The sequence below is a fragment of the Eurosta solidaginis genome, chromosome 2, assembly GCF_040869045.1.
Source record: "Eurosta solidaginis isolate ZX-2024a chromosome 2, ASM4086904v1, whole genome shotgun sequence".
Classification (NCBI taxonomy): domain Eukaryota; kingdom Metazoa; phylum Arthropoda; class Insecta; order Diptera; family Tephritidae; genus Eurosta; species Eurosta solidaginis.
In genome coordinates this window covers 68,273,358-68,300,378 of record NC_090320.1, presented here as the reverse complement: position 1 = coordinate 68,300,378, position 27,021 = coordinate 68,273,358, and positions in this window count along the sequence as shown.

The following is a 27,021-nucleotide window of genomic DNA, read 5'->3' as shown; positions in this document are numbered from 1 at the left end:
TCCATTTAAGAAAGAAGAAAAACATTCCCTGAATAAGCAAAGTACGGTTACCAAGACGCCGTATTTATTTTTTGCAGGAGCTTAAAATATACAGTCTATTGTGGGAGTTTTCGAGTAGGTAGCGTCCTTTCTTTCCAGTAAAACAGTATTTTTTATTCGTAACCCGGCAGACGTTGTTCTGCCCTAAATTTTGTAAATCTGCATACATTTTAATAAGCTTTTTCCGTCTAACTCTGCCCTCGCCGCTCTACACTTTTTCCTAATCTTTGTATTCACTCCTCCCTCCGTATTTTTCGCTTCATCTATCGCCATCTTCGTCTCATTCTATCTCTTTCTCAGTCTCCTTCTCTCTTTTCTCTTCTCTCAAGTTTTTCTCATTCTTCTTCATATCTTATTGCCAGTCCCAGAGGGTGGATTTTGTTTCAGTCCCATTCCGAGTCAGTCCCAGTCCCACTCCGAGTCTCAGTCCTAGTCCGTCTCTGATCTACTTTCCCTTATATACCAAATTTCAGGCAAATCGAATAGGACGTATGTAAATAGGTATGTGGGTATTATTAATACATGTCTTTATTTCGGCTTCGCATGCATATTTAGCAGTTTTGCCAGATTGATGCGACTAAATCGAATATCACAATGAAAATTACTTAAAAGCTCTCAGCAACAGCTTTCATTTTATATCCAAAATACACACACATATACATCCTATATCTCGAGACGCTAGTCACCGATAGGTATGAAAACTACCCTGTACTAAAGCACTCATCAACAGCTTTCATTTGATATCCATATTGTATAAACACATTCTAGGGGTGCCCGGGTACACGTTTTGGCCTGGATCTCGAGATCCTAGTCACCCAGGGTACGAAAAATACCCAGTGTCAAAGTACTCATAAACAGCTTCCATTTGCTATCCATATTGTACAAACACTTCCTGGAGTTACCCGAGTCCATGTTTTGGCCTATATCTCGAGACCCTAGTCACCCGGTATCAAAGTACTCATTATACAAACCTTCCCCGTGGAAAAATACATATACATACCAATTTTCATAATAATCGGTCCAGTAGTTTTTGAGTTAATCGATGGCATACATACAAACATTAATTTTTATATACATATTTTCTAAAAAAAAAATCATAACTCAAGAATGGCTAAACCGATTTGGGATTTCAAAATCAACTAACCATCATCTCTCCTTCCTGTATCTTTCCTAAAAATTTCATGGCAATCTTTCTATCCGTTCTCGAGTTATGGAGTGACGATCAAAGTGTACACTTCTTTTTATATATATATATAGGTGTTTGTCGTGATCATTGTAACCAATTTTTTCCTCGGTGGATGTACGAAGAGATATTCCTCCACCGTTCCTGCATTCCATAGCAGAGGGCAGATGTGTGGGCAGAGCAGCTTTCCTTGTACTCTTGTTGTAAACTTTAAACCGTACAGAGGCGTGCGCGGATTTTGGTTGTGACGAGAAATTGATCCGTGTAGATGTTGGAGCCGCGAATCGAGCGCACATCTAAAACAATATCGCAACGCGGGCGTTCTGTTTGCATGTTTCTCGATCGGGTGGGAGCTAGGTAGTTTAATGTATATGCTCAAACCTGGTGCTGGATATGACCATCTTTTGCGTATCATCGGAGTCGATAAGCCAGTCGATCCATTAGTTGAGTTTTCATCGCGGTTGATAATCATTCCGAATGTGTGACCAAATACTTTTCCTTTGCCAAGTATGTTTTTCATATCAGGCGGGGCAGCGCTCGTATGTGTGCTTAAGATGGTCGTAGAAAGGTTATTTCACCACAACGTCCTTCACCTCAGTCGGTGAGTGGGGTTGGGGGCTTAGAATATTCCTGCGGCAGATATGCCTGCCGTAAGAGGCGACTAATATACCAAACTGATTCAAGGGCTTGTGTAGCGACACGCTTTCAAGGTGTTGCCACCGCAATATATAAGCTTCTCCAACCCATTGTCAACCTCACCTACCAGTGGCGAATTATGTTCCTTGTGGATCTAAGGGGTGGGCGGCCGGTTTGGCCCAGATGGTTTCAGGTGGTCATACCAAATCGTCCCCGAGATGGTCGGGCGAGTACCTTAATGGTGCTTGTTGCCGGAACGTACCGGATCTACATCCGGAAAAGGACCATCAGCATCGATAATACTCCCCAAGGCATTCGGGGAGTGCCCTTATCGCTACAACAACAACAAAAACAACAGTGGGCGCAGTGTAATGAAATTTTGAAGAATTTCACCTTGATGGTAAAAGCAACGAGACAATCGTCCACTTGCGTGAACGTGGCTACGTAGTCTCTCTCCCACCACGAATCGGAAACTAAAACTGCGCTTATGTGCATGGTAACTCGAGTAAATGCCACACCTTTTGATGGTTTCTTTCCATAGCCCATCATATCTTTTGCCTTCATGAGGACATCAACCAGCCAGGAATCGGCACCAATTCAATTAGGGTAGCAGACTTTCGAAGTGCATGCCCTCAAATTACGCCATCAAAAAATGATTGCCTCATTACATGAAGCTTGTTCAAACAGCCCTCGCACACGCTATTTATTTACAACATATACCAGTCGCCTTGATTCGTAATAAATGTCTCCTAGGGAATTAAGGTACTTCTTCACCCACTTCTCCTCGCTTAAAAAATAACTTCTAGACCGGAGCCTTTTTATCCATTGCCGTAATGATACCTACCCAGTGAAGATTTTGGGTAAGGACCATACATCTTCCGGAGAACTTTTTTCTCGAATACTGCAATTGAATTCAGATCTTTCAAAACCGTACATGGTCTTGAACAGGTGTGATGGAGTGTGATTTTTGTTCGTCAAGGAAGGACTCCAATTTTCAGTTGCCTTCCCAGTCCAAAATTATCTTATATGCATGACAATTTTCTTTATAACAAGTAAAGAAGGCTAAGTTCGGGTGTCACCGAACATTACATACTCACCTGAGAGCTTTGGAGACAAAATAAGGGAAAATCACCATGTAGAAAATGAACCTAGGGTATCCTAATTCTTATTTATGTGGTAACCCTGGAATGTGTTTGTATGACATGTGTATCAAGTCGAAGGTATTAAAGAGTATTTTAAAAGGGAGGGAGCCATAGTTCTATAGGTGGACGCCTTTTCGAGATATCGCCATAGAGGTGGACCAGGGGTGACTCTAGAATTTGTTTGTATGATACGGGAATCAAATGAAAGGTGTTAATGAGTATTTTAAAAGGGAGTGGGCCTTAGTTCTATAGGTGGACGCCTTTTCGAGATATCGCCATAAAGGTGAACCAGGGGTGACTTTAGAAAGCGTTTGTAAGATGTGGGTATCAAATGAAAAGTGTTAATGAGTATTTTAAAAGGGAGTGGGCCTTAGTTCTATAGGTGAACGCCTTTTCGAGATATCGCCATAAAGGTGGACCGTGGTGACTCTAGAATGCGTTTGTACGATACGGGAATCAAATGAAAGGTGTTAATAATTATTTAAAAGGGAGTGGGCCGTAGTTCTATAGGTGGACGCCTTTTCGAGATATCGCCATAAAGGTGGACCAGGGTTGACTTTAGAAAGCGTTTGTACGATGTGGGTATCAAATGAAAAGTGTTAATGAATATTTTAAAAGGGAGTGGGCCTTAGTTCTATAGGTGGATACCTTTTCTAGATAACGCCATAACGGTGGACCAGGGTTGACTCTAGAATGCGTTTGTACTATACGGGAATCAAATGAAAGGTGTTAATGAGTATTTTAAAAGGGAGTGGGCCTTAGTTCTATAGGTGGACGCCTTTTCGAGATATCGCCATAAAGGTGGACCCGCGGTGACTCTAGAATGCGTTTGTACGATATGGGAATCAAATGAAAGGTGTTAATGATTATTTAAAAGGGAGTGGGCATTAGTTCTATAGGTGGAAGCCTTTTCGAGATATCGCCATAAAGGTGGACCAGGGGTGACTGTATAATGTGTTTGTACGATATGGGTATCAAATTAAGGGTATTAATGAGGGTTTTGTACGGGCGTGGCCCTTAGTTGTATATGTGAAGGCATTTTCGATATATAGATGTGGATCAGGGTGACCCAGAATGTCATCTGTCGGGTACCGCTAGCTTATTTATATATTTAATACCACGAACAGCATTCCTGCCAAGATTCCCAGAGCTTTTGATTTCGTCTTTAGAACTTTTTCATTTTCTTCTTCTAAATATGGTAGTTGTCACACCATTTTACCAAGTTGTTTCTAAAGTTATATTTTGCGTCAATAGACCAATACAATTACCACGTTTCATCCCTATTTTCGTATTTGGTATAGAATTATGGCATTTTTTTCATTTTTCGTAATTTTCGAAATCGACAAAGTGGGCGTGGTCATAGGCGGATTTCGGCCATTTTTTATAACAAGATAAAGTGAGTTCAGATAAGTACGCGAACTGAGTTTAGTAAAGATATATCGATTTTTGCTCAAGTTATCGTGTTAACGGCCGAGCGGAAGAACAGAAGGTCGACTGTGTATAAAAACTGGGCGGGGCTTCAACCGATTTCGCGCATTTTCAAAGAAAACTGTTATCGTCATAGAATCTATGCTCGTACCAAATTTCACAGGGATTGGTAAATTTTTGTCCCACTTATGGCATTAAAAGTATTCTACATAAATTAAATGAAAAAGGGCGGAGCCACGCCGATTTTGATATTTTCTTTTATTTTTGTATTTTGTTGCACCATATCATTACTGGAGTTGAATGCTGACATAATTTACTTATATACTGTAAATATATTAAATTTTTTGTTAAAATTTGACTTTTAAATTTTTTTTTAAAAATGAGCGTGATCGTCATCCTATTTTGCTAATTTTTATTGAAATCACATATAGTCATAGGAGTAACGTTCCTGCCAAATTTCATCATGATATCTTCAACGACTGCCAAATTGAAGCTTGCAAAACTTTTAAATTAAAAAAAAAATAAATGTAAGGCGCGATAACCTCCGAAGAGATCTAAGGCCGAGCTTCTCTTCCAATTTGCGTCGTGCTCCTCTTGATTTTTCCCTACAAATTGGCCGGACGGGACCTACATGTTTTATGCCGACTCCGAACGGCATCTGCAAGGCAGATGAGTTTTCACTGAGAGCTTTTCATGGCAGGAATACAATCGGAGCGCTTGCCAGACACTGCCGAGGGGCGACCCCGCTTAGAAAAATTTTCTTCTAATTGAAAAATCTTATTTCTAAAATTTTGATGTTGCTTTGCCCGGGAGTTGAACCCAGGGCATACGGTGTGATAGGCGGAGCACGCTACCATCACACCACGGTGGCCGCCGATTTTTAAATTATCTTTTAAATTACCTTCTTTTAAAAGTGGGCGGTGCCACGCCCATTGTTCAAAATATTACTAATTTTCTATTTGGCGTCATAAGGTCAACCCACCTACCAAGTTTCATCGCTTTATCCGTCTTTGGTAATGAATTATCGTATGGTATGAATTATGGTATGAGTTTTCGATATCGAAAAGTGGGCGCGGTTGTAGTCCGATTTCTTTCATTTTAAATAGCGATCTGAGATGAGTGCCCAGGAACCAACGTACCAAATTTCATCAAGATACCTCGAAAGTTAACCAAGTTATTTCGTTAACGGACAGACGCACGGACGGACGGAGGGACATGGCTACATGAATTTCTTTTTTCGCACAGATTATTTTGAGAAGTCTATATCTATCTCGATTAGTTCATGCCGTTACGGATTACCGTTATGCGAACAAAATTAATATACTCTGTGAGCTCTGCGCAGCTGAGTATAAAAATTGTGTACTGAATAGGGGAAAAGGGTTCTATGGCTAAAAATCATTCCCATTTCCCACTTTCCTATGAAGTTTTTTCGAGTGTACTTTTAAAAGTTTACCGGCCTAAGGTATTGTCTAAATTTATATATACTTTCGCTTACGCAAAGTCATTCGGGATCTGTTGAGTCTAATCTCCTTATACTGATTCCACAAAGCTCACAAAGAAATGTATGTATGGGGTTACGTCCTGTGAGTCTTTGGCACCCGCTCATAATTGAACTATTCTACTTCTCAATAAGAAACATACGAAGATTTTTAATTTTTAGTATTTTTTTGTAGCTCACAATTTACATGCCAAAAATTTTTAAAACTCGTTAAAAAAACTTGGTATCTTTGTATTGGTAGTAAAAATTTAATTTCAATTTCCATTTTATATCAGTAAAATCAGCAAAAAGCCCACAAGCTCGAAGACTTTAACTAGGCAGTCATATTCACGCACATAAATATTACATACAAACCCACAATTTCAAACTTCTACAGAGCAATCAGTGATAGGCAAAGTTTTTCCCTCCCATGCGATGTCCTTGCTCAACTCTAGTGCGTCCAGCTCAGTGTAGCCGATAGAGGCAATATTTGAAATTTTTTTTGTAAATGGAAAAAGAGGAAAAAGCATTTTAGCACTCATAAAATGCATTGTTACTCTAACCGGACGTTTGCGGTAGCCTACTTTGAGGCGCTAGTATGGAAGGAACTGTAATGGGAGGAAACGATTTTTTTCTTTTTGCTTGCCCACTTTCACATTTACTTTCCGTTGCAATAAAAGCCGGAGGGCATTTTGAAAGGTGATGATGTTGGTGGCTTCAGAGATTTTTGTTTGCTAAGTGCAAGAAGGAAATGCAGAATGAATGAAGGCACATTTGCATATACGCATATCTTTTTTTTTAAACGGTTTTATTTAGCTTGAGTTGACAGGCACGGCCGTTGTGAACGAATCTTCCCGATAAGCTACAAGCTTGAAACTTGGAATATAGTGCAGAACCCGATGACAATGCAATAATAAGAAAAAAATTGCCGCTAGGTGGCGCAAGGATCGAGATAAAATTCACATTTGTGGTCCGATTTGGCTCATATTTGGAACACATAATACATGCAAGAATAGAAAGCGACATATGAAAAAAAAATCGCCGCTAGGTGGCGCAAGGATCGAGATATTCACAAAAATTGTATTTGTGGTCCGAATTGGCTCATGCTTGGAACACATAATACATACAAGAATAGAAAGCGACCTATCAAAAAAACAAAAAAAAAAAATCGCTGCTAGGTGGCGCAAGGATCGAGATATTCACAAAAATCGTATTTGTGGTCCGATTTGATTTGGTCCATATTTGGAACGCATAATACATACATGAATAGAAAGCGACCTATGATGCCCGATTTGGCTCATATTTGGAACAGATATTCCATACAGTCTGGTAGAAGTGAAATAAAAATATTTTGGAGTTGGAGGAGCGACAAGCATACGTGGCGCAGAGTCGATTAAAGTCTTTGGAAGGATTATGTATTGAGGACTTAGGTTGTAACAAATTGTCAGGAAAGAGTCCTTGTAATAATGAGTCACTAAATGAACTAAATAGAATGAGAAATAATAGGCAATTAAATCAAGACTAAAAACTTGAAAATAAAATAATTAAACAAAAATTTTTAAGTTAAACGGTTTTATTGAAAAGAATACTTACATGAAATAATAATAATACGAAAAGCTAGAAAATAATTAGGTAGATCCTAGGTACTAGTCATCACACTCCTTATCAATCTAGGGCGTTGATCAGACAATTAAATAAAAGCGTTGGACGCGTCATATTTCTATTGATAGTCATATATAAGACCAACTGAACCTTAATCAGGTTATGCTACGCCTCACATTTTTAGAAATTTCACGCGCCCAACGCTTTTATTTAATTGTCTGATCAACGCCCTAGATTGATAAGGAGTGTGATGACTAGTACCTAGGATCTACCTAATTATTTTCTAGCTTTTCATATTATTATTATTTCATGTAAGTATTGTTTTCAATAAAACCGTTTAACTTAAAATTTTTTTTTAAATTATTTTATTCTTTGAATAAAGAGAGGACGGAGAGTTGAAGAAGCAAGAGGCAATATACGCTGTGCACGTATGATATATGCTTTAGCTTGGTTGTAGGATGTGATCCTGTAGGAAAATCAATAACATATGAGTCGTTTATTTTGAAAGTGGCATAAGTCATTTCATGTCGTTTAGGTTCAGTGATAATTTGTTTGTATCTCTCCTCGTCTCCAGTTTGTTAGAGTCCAATATCCAAAAGATGCAATTCTTATTATTATTTTATAATTTTAGAACCATCTATGTATGCATTCGTTCAAAAATAACAATGCATTTAAGACCATGAGTTGGAAATGACTTATGCCACTTTCAAAATAAACGGCTCATATAGTGGCATGATATGTAAGCGTTAAGAAATGTTTAATACCTAATTAAATTAAGTTATTATACAGCAAACTCAACTCGTATAACATGACTTAGCCAGATAATATAAGTATAAGTGACGTCCGCCTTTGTGTAGAGGTAGTGTGGATAACCAAAAACTACCCACTCAAGTGACGGGTAATACTTTAGACAATTTGTCAGGGTTTGGCAACAACTTCTGGTGTATTTCTTCCTTGAAGAACTTCTCATCAAAGTTACGTGGTTAGCAGATATCGTTCGGCGTCCACACAAAAAATGCAGGTCCGCCAATTTTTGGAAAAACTAATAAGCTTGGCCTTAATCTCCTAGGAGGTATAGCGCGCCAAAATAGGTAGAATCGTCTTTGCCAAAAGTGCTGTTTTGGACCCAAAGCTTGCCTGCATCTTTACTTTCCTTTCAACGATGACAATCGAGTGTATTGAAGAAAATTTAGTGGGTGAGCTGTACAAGGCTAACAAATATATGCATAAAAGCCTGTCAATAAAAGCCTAAAGGATTTGATGGGTTTAGTATCTCTATCGAAATTTGTCAGCAGAGGCAGAGGCGGACTTACAATACTGCAACAAGAAGAAGAAGGAACTTAAGGTGAGTTTGGAAGATATTTTTAGGAATACTTGATCGTTCCTTCCCTTTTATAGTGGCATCAGCTATCACTAAGCAGAAATGACTGGCGTAACTTAGTTAAAACGCAAATTCCAAAATCGCTTAGGCCTTAAATCGCTAATTACTTAATTAATGACCACCGGTTCGGCAAAGGGATAAAGTCCTTGTCAGTCACCCATTCGTTTCCCTCAGCTGGAGTCTGTTTGCTAAAGAGCAAGTCTTTCGATTCTTTTGTTGTAATGCCATAATTTAAAAGAGAACTTAATTTTTCGGCCAGAAAATTTAGAAACTTTAACCTTCGGGTCGATGAAATTAATACCTACAGCATATCCCAATAAGTTTGCATGGTTTTACTAAGTATGTGGTGTGGCCATGCCAACATCCTTGAGAATCTGGATTCGAATTCGTCGGGCTATTGCGCTCCGACTGTCTTTTTCGATATGAAGTACGATGTTTTCATCCCGGATAGGGATTTTTGGTTGTGGTATCTTTGCACCTAAACTGAGGTGGAATTTATCCTTTAGCCTACCTGATCAATGCAGCGTCTGTTGGGGGGAGGTCGCTGCAACTAATGCGGCCTTTGATCATCTGAGAAAAGTTGTTCACGGCTATAAAAAAACTAGTATTTATTTTAACAGCCAGGGACTAAGCGCACTTGGATCGGTCAGCTGTCGGTCCAGGACAGTAGAGAAATGCTGCACATCTCTTAACGAAATTGCTAACCATATGTCATCTAATCTAGTATGAGTGCCAGCACGCTCGGATATATCGGGCAATGAGATGGCTGACGAACTCGCAAGGGGCGGCACATGCTGTTGTTGTATTAACGATAAAGACATTCCCCGAAGGCTTTGGGGGAGTGTTATCGATGTTGATGGTCCTTTGCCGGATATAGATCTGGTACGTACCGGTAACAAAGCACCATTAAGGTACTAGCCCAACCATTTCGGGAACGATTTATTTGACCACATTAAATCTTCTGGGTCATCCCGCCCTCCACATCCCCTAGTTCCATGAGGAAATTGGGGTCGCCAGAGCCTCGTCTGCTAAATATGTGTATGAAACATTCATATTTGTAACAGGATTCCCCTCGCGTAGTTGAGGTTGACAATTGGGTTGCGGAAGTTTTGAAGCTATAAAGCTTTGTATTGCACTTATCAGCCCCTTGAATCCTTATAAACCCCTTGAATCCCTTGGCACATCCGTTGCGCTTTCGTCGTCCTGGAAGGGATTCAATATGCCGCTCGCCAACTGTGAGCTCATTATGAAAGGGATTTTCCTTAAAAGGCGGGTGTGAGACGGAGGAATCTTGAATAATACTAACAATCTAAGCACGTGTGGCGTAAACCATCACAACCTGAGAATTCTTCGCTTCCTCGAAACTTTATTTATTGTCTCTTATGGCATAATTGGTTTGGTATGTCGCGTGCTCAGCGGTCGCCGTGGTGTGGTGGTAGCTTGCTTCGCATACCACACCGAAGATCCGGGGACCAAGCCCCGTGCAAAGCAACTCTGAGATAGAAAAAATGTCTTTCAATTAGAAGAAAGTTTTTCTAAGCCGGGTCGCCTCTCGGCAGTGACATGGCAAACACTTCCAGCGTATTTATGCCATAAAAGCTCCTCACTGAAAATGCATCTGCCTTGCAGATTTTGTTCAAAGTCGGCATAAAACATGTAGGTTCCGTCCCGTCAGTTCGTAAGAAAACTTAAAGGGCACGACGCAAATTGCAAGAAAAGCTTGGCCTAAAATCGCGCCTTGCATTTATTTATTTAATTTATGTCGCATGTCCGGCCGCTTTTATTGGTACTTGCTCCGATATTCACACTGTCCGTCTTCGGAATTTTTCATAACTGCATCTCAAGTTCCAGTTCAAGATAACGAGCACTTACACTGGTATGGGTTCTTCTTTCGGATGCGCTGAATCCAAATGTTGTTCGCGAAGGCTTAAAGACAGAACAATATTCCACTATTATAAAAGTTAAAAGTCCAGGCTGGGCCAAAATTATGAATCAAAATACGAAAATGAGAATATATTCACTTGTTATAATAACAATAGCATCGCTCAATTCATCAGCTTACCAGATATTTGCTCTCAAAAAGAGATTGATTGCTCATTTGTAGTGGTGATAAATGTACTAGAAGCTTACTTTTTCATTGCTTGCTGTTTTTCCCACAGGGAAGATACATAACACAAAAAAAGGCGTTGATGGATGAAATTGAAATGACGCCATAGGCTTCAAAATATATTTGATTGGTAAAGAATACTGTTAAATATGTTGGTGTATGATCATAAATATGCAGATACGTACCAAGAAGCTAAACAGGACGCCACAATCAACAGAGATTTAGAAAAAGAAATTTAGCAACGCAAGTTCAAAAATGATGGAAAAACTTGGTATTAGCAAGAGTAACATAAAGATGGCATGATATGTTTGATAGCTTTATGTTCTACATTCTGCCACTTCGAAGGATTCATCGTCGCAAACTTCATGGATTAGTAGTGACATAATACTTTATAGTGCAGCTATAAAGCCAGAATATCAGCTAGATTGAAGTACTTTCTATTTGTAATTCAATCGTTTTTCGTTTTTAGCTTTATTTTTTTTTCTTTTAGATCAAAATTCGGTAAATTCTGTAGCTAAATACACATATATATAGTAACGAATTTACTTGCAAATCCTCTTATTTTCCCTTGTGCTAGGTTCGTATCGCTAAACTGTTGAATAAATAACTCCAATATTGAATAATGGAAAAATGGCCTTTATTAAAATAAAATAAAAAAATAAATGTAAGGCGCGATAACCTCCGAAGAGATCTAAGGCCGAGCTTCTCTTCCAATTTGCTTCGTGCTCCTCTTGATTTTTCCCTACAAATTGGCCGGACGGGACCTACATGTTTTATACCGACTCCGAACGGCATCTGCAAGGCAGATGAGTTTTCACTGAGAGCTTTTCATGGCAGAAATACAATCGGAGTGCTTGCCAGACACTGCCGAGGGGCGACCCCGCTTAGAAAAATTTTCTTCTAATTGAAAAATCTTATTTCTAAAATTTTGATGTTGCTTTGCCCGGGAGTTGAACCCAGGGCATACGGTGTGATAGGCGGAGCACGCTACCATCACACCACGGTGGCCGCCATTATATTAAAATACTTCACAATAACACTCAAACTGTGCAACGAATAGCTTAATAACCAAACTGATAGCTCAAATGAAACTCCACTATTCAAAATAATACTGCTATTGCTCGCTAGAGATCGTCTTAGTCGTAACTGCTTAACAACTCAAATCAAACTGAATTCCCAGCGCCTCTACATCTGTCGCCTTTTATATTCTTTGGTTTCCTCGTTCGCATCTTCTAGACGCTTCCAGAATCTACTAGTCCAGTAGCTCTCAAACTTCTCAGCTGTAACTACAATTGCACAATTTTATAGTTTTTCTCATTGCATACTTATAGGAGTATCTCAGATATATGCATGTATTTGTGCATTGACTCTCTGCTGCTCGTACACGTCCATGGTACATATATGTAGACGCAGTTATTGTTTCGCTTATGTAGATACATGATAATTGAATTATTGATGTGCATTCACGCCACTGCTTAGCATCGGCTTAGAGCTGGCAGCACTCCTTAGTTTTGCTAATATTCGTAACACTGCCCTCCACCTAAGTCTGATCGTCCCGATCAGACAAATCTCTCGATCTAACCGCTGCTAGCATCGCCAAATGTACCACTCTTCTATTCCGTGGTTTCTCAATGCTTTGTATGCGGTAGATGATATCACTGATCTTCTTCACAGCCTTGTACGGGCCTTCCCAACTTCACCGAAATTTGGATGGAACACCTTTCCGCCGGTGAGGGTTGTATAACAGTAACAAATCTCCCGCCAAGAAACTTTTCGAATTATTGCTCTCATGGTACCTGTGTTTCATCGTACCACTCAATACCCTGGTTCGTTCCTGCACACTCTGTTGTTTGGCCGATGAACTACTTCGTAGAGCTTGCGCTGAACGGATTTGCTTTGCATAATCAGTATCGTTCCCACGTTTCCCCACAGTAGTGCGCTCTGGCTTGAAACTACCCTCGCATTCTTTCTCGGAAATCCGTTGCTTCGTTTTCCTGCGTCTTTTAGGTTTTGTCAATGCCAGTGTTTCTCTCGCAGGTACTTTTGATTTTGATTTATTTGGCCCATTCGATCTATCAACTTTTGCCTTTGACTTTCGTGGTTTTTGTCGAGTCTTTTCCACCAGTACACGATTACTGCTGAACCCTTTTTCCAAACTAAAGTTAAGTGGTATGTCCTGGTTCTTAAAGCGCATAATTTTTTTCCGCATATCGATCCTGATGTCATGGTCAACCAAGAAGTCCACTCCCAATATGACTTCATCAACGATCTCCGCCACAACGAATTTGTGTAGAGTCATGACTTTTCCAATTAATACCTCACATACCACTTCGCCTTGGACTTGTTTATACTCGCCTGTGACCGTACGCAACCTTGCTCCAGGTAATGACTTTACTCTCCTGTAGACCAAATCAGATCGAATCAAGGAATGAGACGCCCCGAAGCAAACTCCTGCAATGTCTCATTTGCTTTTTGGTAGCGGTTTTGCAACTCAATTTGGAATATCTGTTTCCTATGCTCGCTTCCGTAACGTCTCTCTAAAGCGCTCATCAATGTTTCGTAGTGGTTCCGCTCGTACTCTGGGATGGCCTGTAAGATTTCCGCGGCAGGCCCTTTCAGTGCCACGAACAGAGCTGCAACTTTATCTTCAGCATTCCATTGGTTCACTGCTGCGGTCTTCTCAACATGTAGCTTAAAGACCTGAAAAGGAACAGAACCGTCAAAGGATGGTGTCTTTACCTTTGGATTACTCGCTGAAACAGCTGGGCGCTTTAGTTGTAACTGCTCCATACGACCTTTTAAATCATCTACTTCTGCCTGAAATTGAGCCATTTTTGCACCCTGCGCTTCCAGTTTTGATGATACCTGTTTCAAAATTTCTGCCGACATTTCAGATATACGTACCTCTTGCGCTTCCAATTGAGATGCCATATATGTCTTTTGGTCTTCCAGTTGAGATAACACTTGCGACGTCATTTCTGAAATACGTGCCTCCTGTGATTCCAGTTGGGATGCCATATATGTCTTCTGTTCTTCGAGCTGTGTTTCCATCTTGGATGCTATCCTGCATCCAGCTGAGATGACATTTGCGACGACATTTCGGATATACGTGTTTCTTGTGATTCAATCTTTGATGTTATACGTGTCTCTTGACATTCCATCTGTGATGACAGTTGAGATGTTATTTCTGTCTTTTGCGATTCCAGTTGGGATGCCAATTGTGACGACATGTTGGTAGATATTTGTGATGACATTTCGGACATTTGTGCCGATATTGCAGCCAACATCATGTTCAGGTCTGTGTTCGCCATTGTCTGCGGTATTTCATTTTTCTCTTCAATTTTTGCTGTTGTCTCGTCCTCATCAGGATAAAAGACATACTCGTCTACATCAATTCCTTCTGCTTCCATTGCCTCACGTAGCAGTGCCTGAAGTTAGAGTTTAACGCCGCTTGTATTCAATCCACGGCTCTCCAACTCCTTCTTTAGTTGCTGGATCTTCAATTCACTGAACTTTGCCATGTCCTTGTTGTCCTCTGGAATTTATTCAACAATTCCTCTTCTGACACCAATTGTAACGAATTTACTTGCAAATCCTCTTATTTGCCCTTGTGCTAGGTTCGTATCGCTAAACTGTTGAATAAATAACTCCAATATTGAATAATGGAAAAATGGCCTTTATTAAAATACTTCACAATAACACTCAAACTGTGCAACGAATAGCTTAATAACCAAACTGATAGCTCAAATGAAACTCCACTATTCAAAATAATACTGCTATTGCTCGCTAGATATCGTCTTAGTCGTAACTGCTTGACAACTCAAATCAAACTGAATTCCCAGCGCCTCTACATCTGTCGCCTTTTATATTCTTTGGTTTCCTCGTTCGCATCTTCTAGACGCTTCCAGAATCTACTAGTCCAGTAGCTCTCAAACTTCTCAGCTGTAACTACAATTGCACAATTTTATAGTTTTTCTCATTGCATACTTATAGGAGTATCTCAGATATATGCATGTATTTGTGCATTGACTCTCTGCTGCTCGTACACGTACATGGTACATATATGTAGACGCAGTTATTGTTTCGCTTATGTAGATACATGATAATTGAATTATTGATGTGCATTCACGTCACTGCTTAGCATCGGCTTAGAGCTGGCAGCACTCCTTAGTTGTGCTAATATTCGTAACAATATGTACATATATGGTATATGGTTCTTCTCCTGCATTCCTAATCCTTACAGCCTAGTGTTTAATCGTCCGTTTCGTAATGAAGCCGCTTATTTACCTTAAACTAATTCTTCCCCTTATTGTCAACTGTGCTTTGTCTTTTTAGTTTGAGTTTTATTTTTTTGGTATTCATCTGCTTTTTGTTTAGAATCAATGTAAACAAGAGACTGTAAACAAGGACTTATACTGTCGAACTCTAAGCAATCCATATTCTCTTCTTTTGTTTAAGTAAATTTGTTTGTTTTTTAGTTTCTTTGTTGTAGTTTTTTCGATGCATGTGGGTGACCATTGGCATTGCCTCCTGTTGGCTATTGTCACCTTCACGGCTTGTCGTTCACTGCTAACCTAACCACAATTTTAATCTCTTAACTTGGTAGCAACGATTCACATGTTTAGTTGTTATTTTTTGTTGTTGTATTTTTTGTTTTTTAATCCAATAAATCCATTTTTTCTGCTTTGTTTGCAAAGTTTTTTTGGCAAAAGGACAACAGCATAGATGCCCGTAACAAAAACGAGTGCAATACTAACAAGCATTAAAGAGCGAAAAGTAAGCGATTAATGGAGCTTGGTTGACTCTCTTGTGTAAGAGGGGATGTCGGTAACTTGTGGTGGTTAATCCTGTGACAAAGCGGCTTACCCATATATGTTCTTGCCAATTGATTTTCAAACAAACACAAAGCGATTTAGACAGTTTTGTGTGTTCGTATGTTAAGGGTACTTGAGGGAAGGACTACTGACTGTGTAGTTAAGTTGGTAAGCACTAAAGAAACCAGATGTTTGATATAAAGATTTATATTTCAGCAGAAATGGAAGAGAAAGTATTTTGTTGGTCAGTTATGTTGTCTTTTTAGGTTAAACTATCGTAAATTTAATAACTTATGACTTTTGAACTAGTCTTCTAAATACCTCTCACTGTTGACAATATCATAGTATTGTAAATATTTCTTGGAAATTCCTAATTATTATGCACCCTCTGTTAACGTTCGAATCGCAGAACTGTCGAATAAATAAATTAAATATTCAGTATGGCAAAATGTGCTTTACTTACAATTCTACTGTGGCAGTAGTACTTCACAATCACAATACTCCCGTACTTCACTAAAAGCGTATTTAAAAGCAAACTGGTTCGTTACTCCTCAGCTTGCGCTGCTTTTATACTCTCTGTGGTTTCGTTTGCATATTTCCCTAAGGATTTAGACATTTCACGAACAACCTTCTCGAACAGCTGCTTATTTATTTCTCCTTTATGTATCAGGTATTTAAAGCCCAGTCACATAAGCACTTTTTCATATAGATGCGTTAAACACAATCTTATGCATTATGAGTAAAATGCACGTATGTTTTTGGAGAACGGCAGATCGAACGACACTAGCGCAATCTGACATGAAAACGTAGCCATCTTAAAACATTTGTTGCAAGCAAATCATAAGAAGAAGAATTTGACATTTGCTTTGGCAAAGAGTGCTTTCACAATTTGTAAGTGATATTATTTTTCCCACTCGTTTGGTAATTTTTCTAACATTTGTTTTTTAACTGTGACATTTAAAAAATGAATAGGATACAAAATATGTTACACAAGTATATTTCTTGTAAAGTGAGAATACTTATAACAGTGATTCGCAAAATTTTGTATGTGAATGGGCAAAGCGAAATAAACTTCAATTGTCAAGTCTGAAGTTCCTTCCTATTTACAAACGCAACATCTTGCTTGATTTTGGCGATGTTACTGGCATGCATACGATTGCGTTAAACGATTTTATATGGAAAACTTCATTGTGTTTCGGCCATTAGCTTTCCTGTTTGCATGTATGTGTGGCTGCTTGCTTTGATGTTTTTGTGAATTTATTTACTAGCAGCACAGTGACGCGTCGAAATTGCTTACATTCGCCACAGTATATTACACTTACGTGCATCAAGTTTTAAATCTAGTCGAGTAAAACCGGGAACTCGGGATTCTCAATGGAACCACAAAATCTGGAGCTTGGGGTCAAAAACACCCTTTATATAAATTGAAGCATAAATTCGAAAATTACTTAGCTTCTGTTTTCTCATTTACAATTGACTATTCTCATTTCCATATGACGCTTTCGCATTTACAATTGACTAATCTCATTTCCATATGACGCTCTCGCATTAAAAATTCACTTTTCTCATTTACAGCTGACTGTTTTCATTTCCATGTGACGCTTTCTCATTTCCAAGCAACTACTCTCAAATACAAATTAAGCTTTCGCATTTTCATTTCATGCTCTCCCATTTACAAATGACTATTCTCATACCGCGCTCGGCTTTATGATTTACTATTCCGAATTTTGTATGACGTTTATTTACATTTGACAATTTCTAATTTACAATTGACTAATATAGTTTTAAATTCACAAATCTTATTTCCAACTGACGCTTATCATTTACAAGTAACTATTCTCATTTTTCATATGACGGTTTCTCATTCACAATTGGTTATTCTTACTTCCAAGTGACGCTTTCACATTTACAACTGGAAATGGTATAGAAAACCTATACATAGGTCCGAAAAATTTCGAAAACAATACAACATCCAACAATAAAGAGCGGAAGCTAGGAATCAGCACTAACTCGAAGGATCCCGTTAGCTGCTATAGCGTGCACAAGCTTAAGTACTTGCGAATCACATGGTATAACTGTTCCCTAACATTAATAATAAAACAATCGAGATTCTTCACGTACAAGCATATGATCGACGCTTGACGTGCAGATAAACACTACGCACAATATTCGAACCTTTAAAACTGGTTTACAAAAATCATAGCAATCCCGAAGGCAGTACACAAAAACACAATAACAATGAATAGATCAAATTACTAGAACCACTGACTTCTACCTGCCTTAACTAACTCACAAATTGATCGATGAAAACTACTGCCGATTTTGAATCTACATAAAACCTATACCCATTTGCAAACGTTAACAAAAACCATCCATATTTCAGAACTAACAAAATAAAACCAGCCCATTTCCGAATAAGCACTAAAATTATCTCAAAGCAGGTATCTTTCCGCTAGGTACGTTCATGACACATACATACACACCCATTCTGACAATGCCAACACATATATCTGCGAAATAGAACGATAGAAACTTCTCACCATGAAAAAGACCCTGAAGATGGCACAACGCCGTTTGCCTCCAAACCAAATTTGAACAAATGTTGACTAAAATTCTTGCAATATACCTACATACATGCACCACATATGCATACCTAGATGGAAGGAGCAAATTTCTGAAAGGTAGAGTGGTTTAATGGTGTGACCAATTGGCGCCGGTTGGCAGAGAGAAGAAGCGACTGGTGCGCCTTGTTGGATGGCGTAAGTAAGTAAGTAGGAGTGGTTTAGTTAATGAAATACGCCATTTTTGGACGTATTTGAAAAAAAAATAAAATAATAATAATGAAACAATACTTGTATATATACTTGTTTGTAACTCTCTAGGCTAGGCGCGCAAGGGAGAGTTAGACCCATCTAGCGGCAATTATTGAAGACTCGCGGCAGTGATTAAATAACTCGCTGTCTAAGGGGATTGTAATACTAAAACGGCACCATATTTGCGTGTTTTTTCGTTTTTTTAACCATATTTTTATTTTTTATCATCTTCATTGCACCACAATCTTTAATCTCAGCTACAAGGTCATATTTCCGAATACATTGCCATTTTCATCCCCCCTTCCCCTCTATCTTATCTTCACATCTTTCTTAATACTCACCTGCATCAAAATCGGATTAATCTTTTCAAAACAAATTTTGTGTATTTCTTCACGTGTGTAGTTTACTTCGTACATGCATAATTACTTCCGTTAGATTTCTTAAATGCTATATATTTTTTGTTGTTGAGTTATATTTTTTTTTTGACGATTCTTCGTGTACTTTCCAGTGTACTACCTCAATATAAGACCCCTTACCAATTTCTGCCCCTTCAAACTTTGACAAATCGTCGAAACTACGAAACCTTTACGGATTATTTTAATAAGTTTGTTTAGTTTTATTTTGTATATTGTGACGAATATTAGCAACACTAAGGCATACTATCATCTCTAAGCCGATACTAAGCAGCCACTTGTAGCTACATAAAACAAATTAATCATTATGTCTGCACATATGTACATACAAGAAGCGGAGAGATATACACAAACGCATGCATATATCTGAGATACTCACAAAAGTATGCAATTATCGGTGGAAGTGTCACTCACATATACACGCGCCTATGGCTATGCGAGAAGCTATAAACGTGCATCTGTAGTTTTTAGCTGGTGAGTTTATAGCTGGCAAAAAAGTAGTAAATTCTAGAAGAAGAAACGCTTAAAAGTATGCGAACCACACAGCAGAGAGTATAAAAGGAGCAAAAGCTGAGTAAGCAGAATCAGTTTGATTTAAGCACGCTATCAGTTGCGAAGTATAAGTGTTATTGTGGAGTATTTTCAAAGTAGTGAAATAATGACCATTTTGCATTATTGAATATTGGAGTTATTTATTCAACAATTTAGCGATACGAACGTTAGTAGAAAGTGCAAAATAAGCGGAGTTTCCATAAATTCATTACAATAGGTGTCAGAAGAGGAATTGTTGAATAAATTCCGAAGATTTCGAATACAACTTGGACATGGCAAATTTAAGTGAATTAAGGATCCAACACCTGAAGAAGGAGTTGGAAAACCGTGGATTGAATACAACCGGCAATAAGATCGAACTTCAAGTACGGCTACGAGAGACAATGGAGTCGGAAGGAATTAATGTGGATGATGTTGTCTTTCATCCTGGTGGGGACGAGACAACAACAAAAATTTAAGAGAAAAACGAAACATCGCAGACAGTAACGAGCACAGACTTGAACATGATATTGGCTGCAATATCTGCTCAAACATCGACAGTGGCATTTCAACTAGAATCCCAGAAGACATATATGGCATCTCAACTAGAATCCCAGGAGAACCGTATAACATCCAAGATGGAAACTTATCTGGAAGAACAGAAAACGTATATATCATCACAGATGGAATCCCAAGAGACGCGAATAACATTTAAGATTGAAGCACAGGAGACGCGTATTTCCGAAATGTCGGCACAAATTTCAGCACAGATATCCTCTCAGATCTCCACACAACTAGAAGGGCAGGAAGTCCGTATATCCTTAAACTGGAAGCGCATATGGAAGAAAAACTAACCCAGTTTCATGAAGGCTTCAGTGGTCGACAGGATAAAATAGAGGCAGAGATGGATGCTTTGAAAGTTAGGATCTAGGAATTACAATTGGAGCGCCCAGTCACTTCAACGCCTAATCCGAAGTAAGAACTCCATCCTTTGACGGTTCTGTTCCTTTCCAGGTATTCAAGCTTCAGTTTGAGGAGACGTCAGCAGTGAACAACTGGAATGCAGCTGAAATCTTTTTTTTTTTTTTTTAATGGACGTTGTGGCAGCGCGCTGCCCTCAAGTGGCCCAATGAAACCAGGCTAATCCTGTTCACGCGATCGATTTATATATATATATAATAACTTTTTTTTTTTATTTTTTTATTTTGCCGAGTCTTTGATGGGCAGCGGTTTGTCAAGCGTCACGATCTGAGACTGCTCAGCTACAGAAGAAATTTCATCAGCCAAGCGTAATACTTAAAGAGAACAGAAGCAAACGTATTATACATTAATTTAGAGAGGTGAGAACAATCTTTTTTATAGAAAAAAGGAAGTCCGAGCTATCAAATGTGTTTGAGTGAGAGTTATAATCTTGGCATAAACGCCGAAAAGGTTCATTTTGTTCGAAATTCGTTCTACATTGTTTCAGCAGAAGAGGTTTGAAGTGTCTCGATGTCCGAGAGGGAACGCAAAAGTTCACTTCATTCAGAAGGAATGGGCTCGAAATTGATCCATTTAAAAGTTTTGTCATAAATATCACACCAAGCATTTCCCTTCGACTAGCAAGAGTTGGAAGATTGATAAGCTTTAATCGATTAGTATAAGGTGGAAGATTAGTTAAAGAGTCCCATTGGAAATTTCTTAAGGCAAATAGTAAAAATTGTTTTTGTATTGATTCGAGACTGTCTGCATGGACTTGATAACGCGGATTCCAAATTATCGAGCCGTATTCTAATATTGGCCTAACTAATGTTGTAAAAAGTGCTTTAGTTATGTAAGGGTCGTTAAATTCTTTTGACCACCGTTTAACAAATGCAAAAACACCTTTGCCTTTATTCACTGTAGCATTAATATGAAGATTGAAACTAAGTTTGGAATCCATCATGACTCCCAAGTCAATAAAATTATTTACAGTTTCTAGACTATAGTTGTTAATTGTATATGAAGCTGGTGGCGAAACTCTCCGAGAAAAACACATGAATTTACATTTTTTGAGATTGAGCGGCATATAATTTACATTGCACCAGGTAACCAAGTGATTTAAATCCATTTGAAGCAAGGAATGTTCCTCAACCGAGGCACATGATTTGAAAAGTTTTACATCGTCTGCGTACATCAAGATTTTTGAGTATTTAATTGTACCAGATATATCGTTTATGAACAACAAGAACAGAATCGGACCAAGATGGCTGCCCTGAGGAACACCAGAAGAAACATTGATGACCCCAGAAAGTGTATTTTTAAAGATTACTTTTTGCGTACGATAACCAAGATACGAAGAAATCCAACATATAAGACGGGGTTGAAAACCGAGTTGACTGAGCTTATGAATAAGTAATGGGTGTGATACTTTGTCGAAAGCTTTACTGAAATCGGTGTAAATTACATCAGTGTGAAGGCCTTTTCTAAATCCATTAGAAACGTGGGTGGTAAATTCTAGTAAATTGGTGATAGGTGATTTGCCCTTACAGAACCCATGCTGCGAGCTTGCAATTATGGGGGAAATAGGGAATGTTAGGTGGTGGGTAACAATAGCCTCAAATAACTTTGGGATAGCGGATAACTTTGCTATGCCCCGGTAGTTTTCTATTGAAGACCTGCTTCCATTTTTATGAAGCGGAATAAGAAAAGATTCTTTCCATATTGTTGGGAAAACGCCATAAATTAAAGATAAATTAAATAAATCTGTTAGCGGCTGATAGATGTTTGCGGCACATTTTTTAAGAAAGTGTGTCGGGATCCTGTCGGGGCCGTATGAATATGATACTTTTAAAGTTTTTAAATAAGATAATACATCTTCTGAAGATATAAATGGAGCTCTGATTGAATAACATGAATCAATATGGTATGGGTATTCATTAGGTGGAACGTTGGTCTCAATAGAGTAATTTGATTTGAAAAATTCCGCAAAGAAGTCGGCGATCTCTTGATCATCGCTGGAAATATTATCTTGGAATTTCATGGATGATGGAAACCCTTTCACCCTGCGTTTAGAGTTTACGAATCCGTAAAATGCCTTCGGGTTGCAAGTTATATTTCTTTTCATTTTACAAAGATAAGCTTTGTAACACTTTTTGTTCAATTGAAAATACTTGCAGCGTAGAATCGAGTACTGTAAGTAATGGTTATGTAAACCCGTCTTTTTGAACAACTTGAAAGATCGAGACTTTTTATTCTTTAAAATTTTCAGCTCTTTAGTGAACCATACTTGGCTTGTATCGGAATGTACACAAATCCGCTTAGGTACGTATTTTTCAAAAAGACAGTAAATGGTATTGTAAAAGTGAGAAACGCTTTGCTCCACATCAGCATTAAATGTTGGCCACACTATTCGAGATAGATCACGATTTAATTTTTTAAAATTGGCCTTCGCAAAGTCGAAGCGATAACTGGAGTCGTATCGTTTATTTCCGCTGTTACAAGCATAATTTACAACTTCGTAAACTATTTTGAGGGAAGGGTGGTAAGCATCTTCAGGTTCAATAATGGGTTCGCATCGACTAATGGAATATTTAGATTCATCATCCACAAAGGCTAAATCCAACACTCTTCCGAATTTATTCGATTGGATGTTGATTTGTTGAAGGCACAGCTCAGACATTCCGTCTAGAAATTCATTGTTGGAAGACTTTGACGAAACTGGTACGATATTAAAGTCAGAGATGCACCATGATATGTGTGGCATATTGAAGTCACCCAAGACAATAATGGAATCGGAAGGCTTTAGCATCGAATTAACAGTTCTTAGCAAGGAAATGTGATTCATATAAACGGATAGTTCAGAAGATGGCGGGATATAACAGATGGCCAAATAAATGTGGATATTTGCTAGTTGTGTGCGTATGCACAAGAACTCAGTTGTATCGGTGGCGGTTACGCAAATCTCTTCAGATGGTATTGAAGAGTGTACAGCAAGCAGAACCCCACCTCCAACCCTGTTCAGGCGGTCATTTCGATATATCTGGTAGTCATTACAGAGGATCTCTGAGTTAAAAACATGAGGTTTCAGCCAGGTTTCGGTTAAAGCAATTATATCGTAGCTTGAGTTAAATGATTTTAAAAACAGTTCTGTTAACTTGGTGTTTAAGCCTCTAACATTTTGGTAAAGTATATCTAAAGCAGATTTTTCGTTCAGTTTTTTGACTCAGTGTTATTAACAGGGATCTTTGCCAAGTTTGGAACACTCTTATTCCGCCTATATTCAAATTCCCGCACAAGTGCCCCAGAGGGCCAAAAATCGTTACTCAAGATAGTGTCAAAATGGTCAATAGGTACATCTAATCTAAAGGAAGATACGTTTCTTTCATAACTAAAATTAAATTTCCGAATTGTTACGTCATGGGTTTTCCTTTTTGAGAAGATATACGATTTCAGATCCTCCTCAGTAGTATCCCTGTCGAATCTTGACACGAATATAGATTTTTTAGGAGGGACTACAACCAACTTCCTAGTTCCAGGCTCAGTCGCCTGAGAACGGTTTGCAGGTTCAATATTTTTTCTAGCTGCTAGTTTTGTTGGAGGTGCCTTTGATGTTGAAGGCTCTACTGTAAGAGGACTTGGAGATGCTAAGTTTATTAATTCTATAGTGCTAGGTGTAGGAACGATTGGGTTCTGGATGTTTTGAACGGGGTCTAGGGTCAATACGCCAGCCGAGACATCAGTTCGTTTTCGTTTGCTGTCACGACTGTCGCTGTTAGCATTAGCAGCTGAATCGGTAATACATTTGAAAGTTTTAAACAAGTTTTCATAATACTTGAATTTATCCCCTAATGTAGAAAGTTCCTTACCGATTTCGGAGAATGCGTTTCGGGTATGTTTGAAAAGCTTAAAAAGATCCACTTCGGTGGATCTGCATTTCAAGCACGACCAACGCACACCCTTGTTATCGTTGATCGCATCACACACCCTTGCTGTCAAACTAGCGCACTTCATATGAGCAAGCTCATCACAAAGCCAGCACGACACGAAACGCTCGGTATCACCTTTCAATTGGCAGTTAACAAAATTGCAAGACATTATAAGTTAAAGTAAAATTGATTAAACAGACGGAGGCAGTGAAAATGGTTTGGAGATCACAGTAAGAAAATCACTGTTTGAGCAGTTTGAAGATCACTGTATGTGCAGTTTAAGATCGCTATTAACTGACGCTTAACAACACACAATGCAAACAGCTGTGGCAGTGAAAAGAAAATGAAGTAAATGTGCACGAGCAAATAACAATTGAAAACTGAAAATATGTAAATGCCAATCAAATGCAACAACAAATATGCAAAGTGACTCGGCAAATATGTATGTATGTATGGATATACACACTTTATCAATTATTTTTAAGATACAATTTATTTTAGTAAAGAAAAGCAGAACTTTAAATTGCGAATGCAGTACACAACGTGTTTACACTTATTTTTAGCACAATAATTATTTAAACAAACAAATTTATTTATTTAAGACAAAATAAGGCACAGTAGAAATCAAAACACAACTTCACAGCTTGACGTTCGCACAGACTATTCCAGAGTACGAACGGAACAGTTATGAAGCATTGATGGTGGCTGTCGAGAGGCGATACGGAATCGAGCATAGGAGACAGATATACCAAAGGGAGATACTGAACCGCATTCAGAGGCCTGGTGGAACATTGCAAGAGTTTTCGTCGGATGTTGAAAGGCTGGCACATTTAGCGAATGCAGCGCACCCGTGGAATATACCGAAAGGGTAAAAATCCAGAGCTTTATTAATGGAATACGGGATATCGAAACGAAGCGAGCGACATACGCAAACCCACAACCTACATTCACAGAAACGGTATCACATACTCTGATTCAGGAAACAGCATCGCTTCTGGATAAGCCAGCATTGAAAGCACGCAGTGTGGAGGTAGAAAGGACAGACTGGGTGAACAAAATATTGGAGGCGCTGAAAGGATCGCAAAAGCGGAGTGAAAGAGTTATCAAATGCTTCAAATGCGGGAAACCCGGTCACATTGCACGTCATTGCGATCTTGATCCTAGTGGTTTCAACATCATGGGTGGTCTTAATAACAAAGCTGGAGGGGATAAGCAAGAGCGAGTAAGATATGGAGATCGAAACTAGCTCCAGCTATTGAATGTCCTGTGATATCTGTCACGCAAATTGGAAGGAAATCAAGCAGTCTTACCGTCAGAGAGAATGTGGATAGCAAAGAACGTGTACTGACTGTAGATAAGGGCGCATCTCATTCTTTGATCCGATATGATTTGGTCAACAGGAGAGTAAAGTCATTACCTGGAGCAAGGTTGCGTACTGTCACTGGCGAGTATAACCAAGTCCGGGGAGAAGTGATCTGTGAAGTCTTAATTGGGAAGGCAATGGTTCTACAAAAATGCGTTGTGGCAAAGATTGTTGATGAAGTCATATTGAGCGCGGACTTCTCAGTCGACCATGATATTAGGATCGATATGCAGAGAAGGGTTATGCGTTATAAGAACCAGGATGTACCACTCAACTTCAGTTTTGAGAAAGGGTTCAGAAGTAAGCGAGTGCTGGTGGAGCCGATTGGACAGAGACCACCAAAGTCGAAGGCAGTAGATTGGCAAAGGTTGATGGATTGAATGGGCCAAATAAAGCGAAATTAAAGGTACCTGCGAGAGAAACACTGGCATTGACAAAACCAAATGGACGCACAAAAACGAAGGAAAGAATTTCCTAGAAAGAACGCGAGGGTAGTTTCAAGCCAGGGCGCACTACTGTCGTGAAACGTGGGAACGATACTTATTATTCAAAGCCAGTCAGTCAAGCCCAAGCTCTATGAAGTAGTTCTTTGGCCAAACAACAGAGTGTGAGGGAACGAATCACGAATGAGTACTACGATGAAACACAGGGTACGACAAGAACAATAATTCGGAAGGTTTCCGGGAGGGGGATTTGGTACTGCTATACAACCCTCACCGGCGGATAGGTCTTCCATCCAATTTTTGGTGCAGTTGGAAAGGCCCGTACAAAGTTGTGAAGAAGATCAGTGATATCATCTACCGTATACAAACCATTGGGAAACCACGAAATAGAAGGGTGGTTCAGTTGGAGATGCTAGCAGCGTTTAGATCAGGAAATTTGTCTGATCGGGACGAAAGTGAAATCGATAACTTCAGTACATTTTAAGACATCTTGTTGAAATTGGGTATGTATGTTCCCTTACATTCGTCTCCCACCGCACAACCGAACAATACTTGCAGCACTAGACTTATCAAAAGGGTTTGAAGCAGTCAACCACAGCACGTTACTGAATGACTTGGAAGTGTGCTCCCTTCCTCTAGGTCTCAAAAGGTGGACCACAAATTATCTCTCTGGTCGACAGGCATTGGTGCAATTCAGGAACGTAATATCTAAACCCATAAGAATTAGACAAGGGCGGTGTCCTATCCACGCTTTTGTTTAACC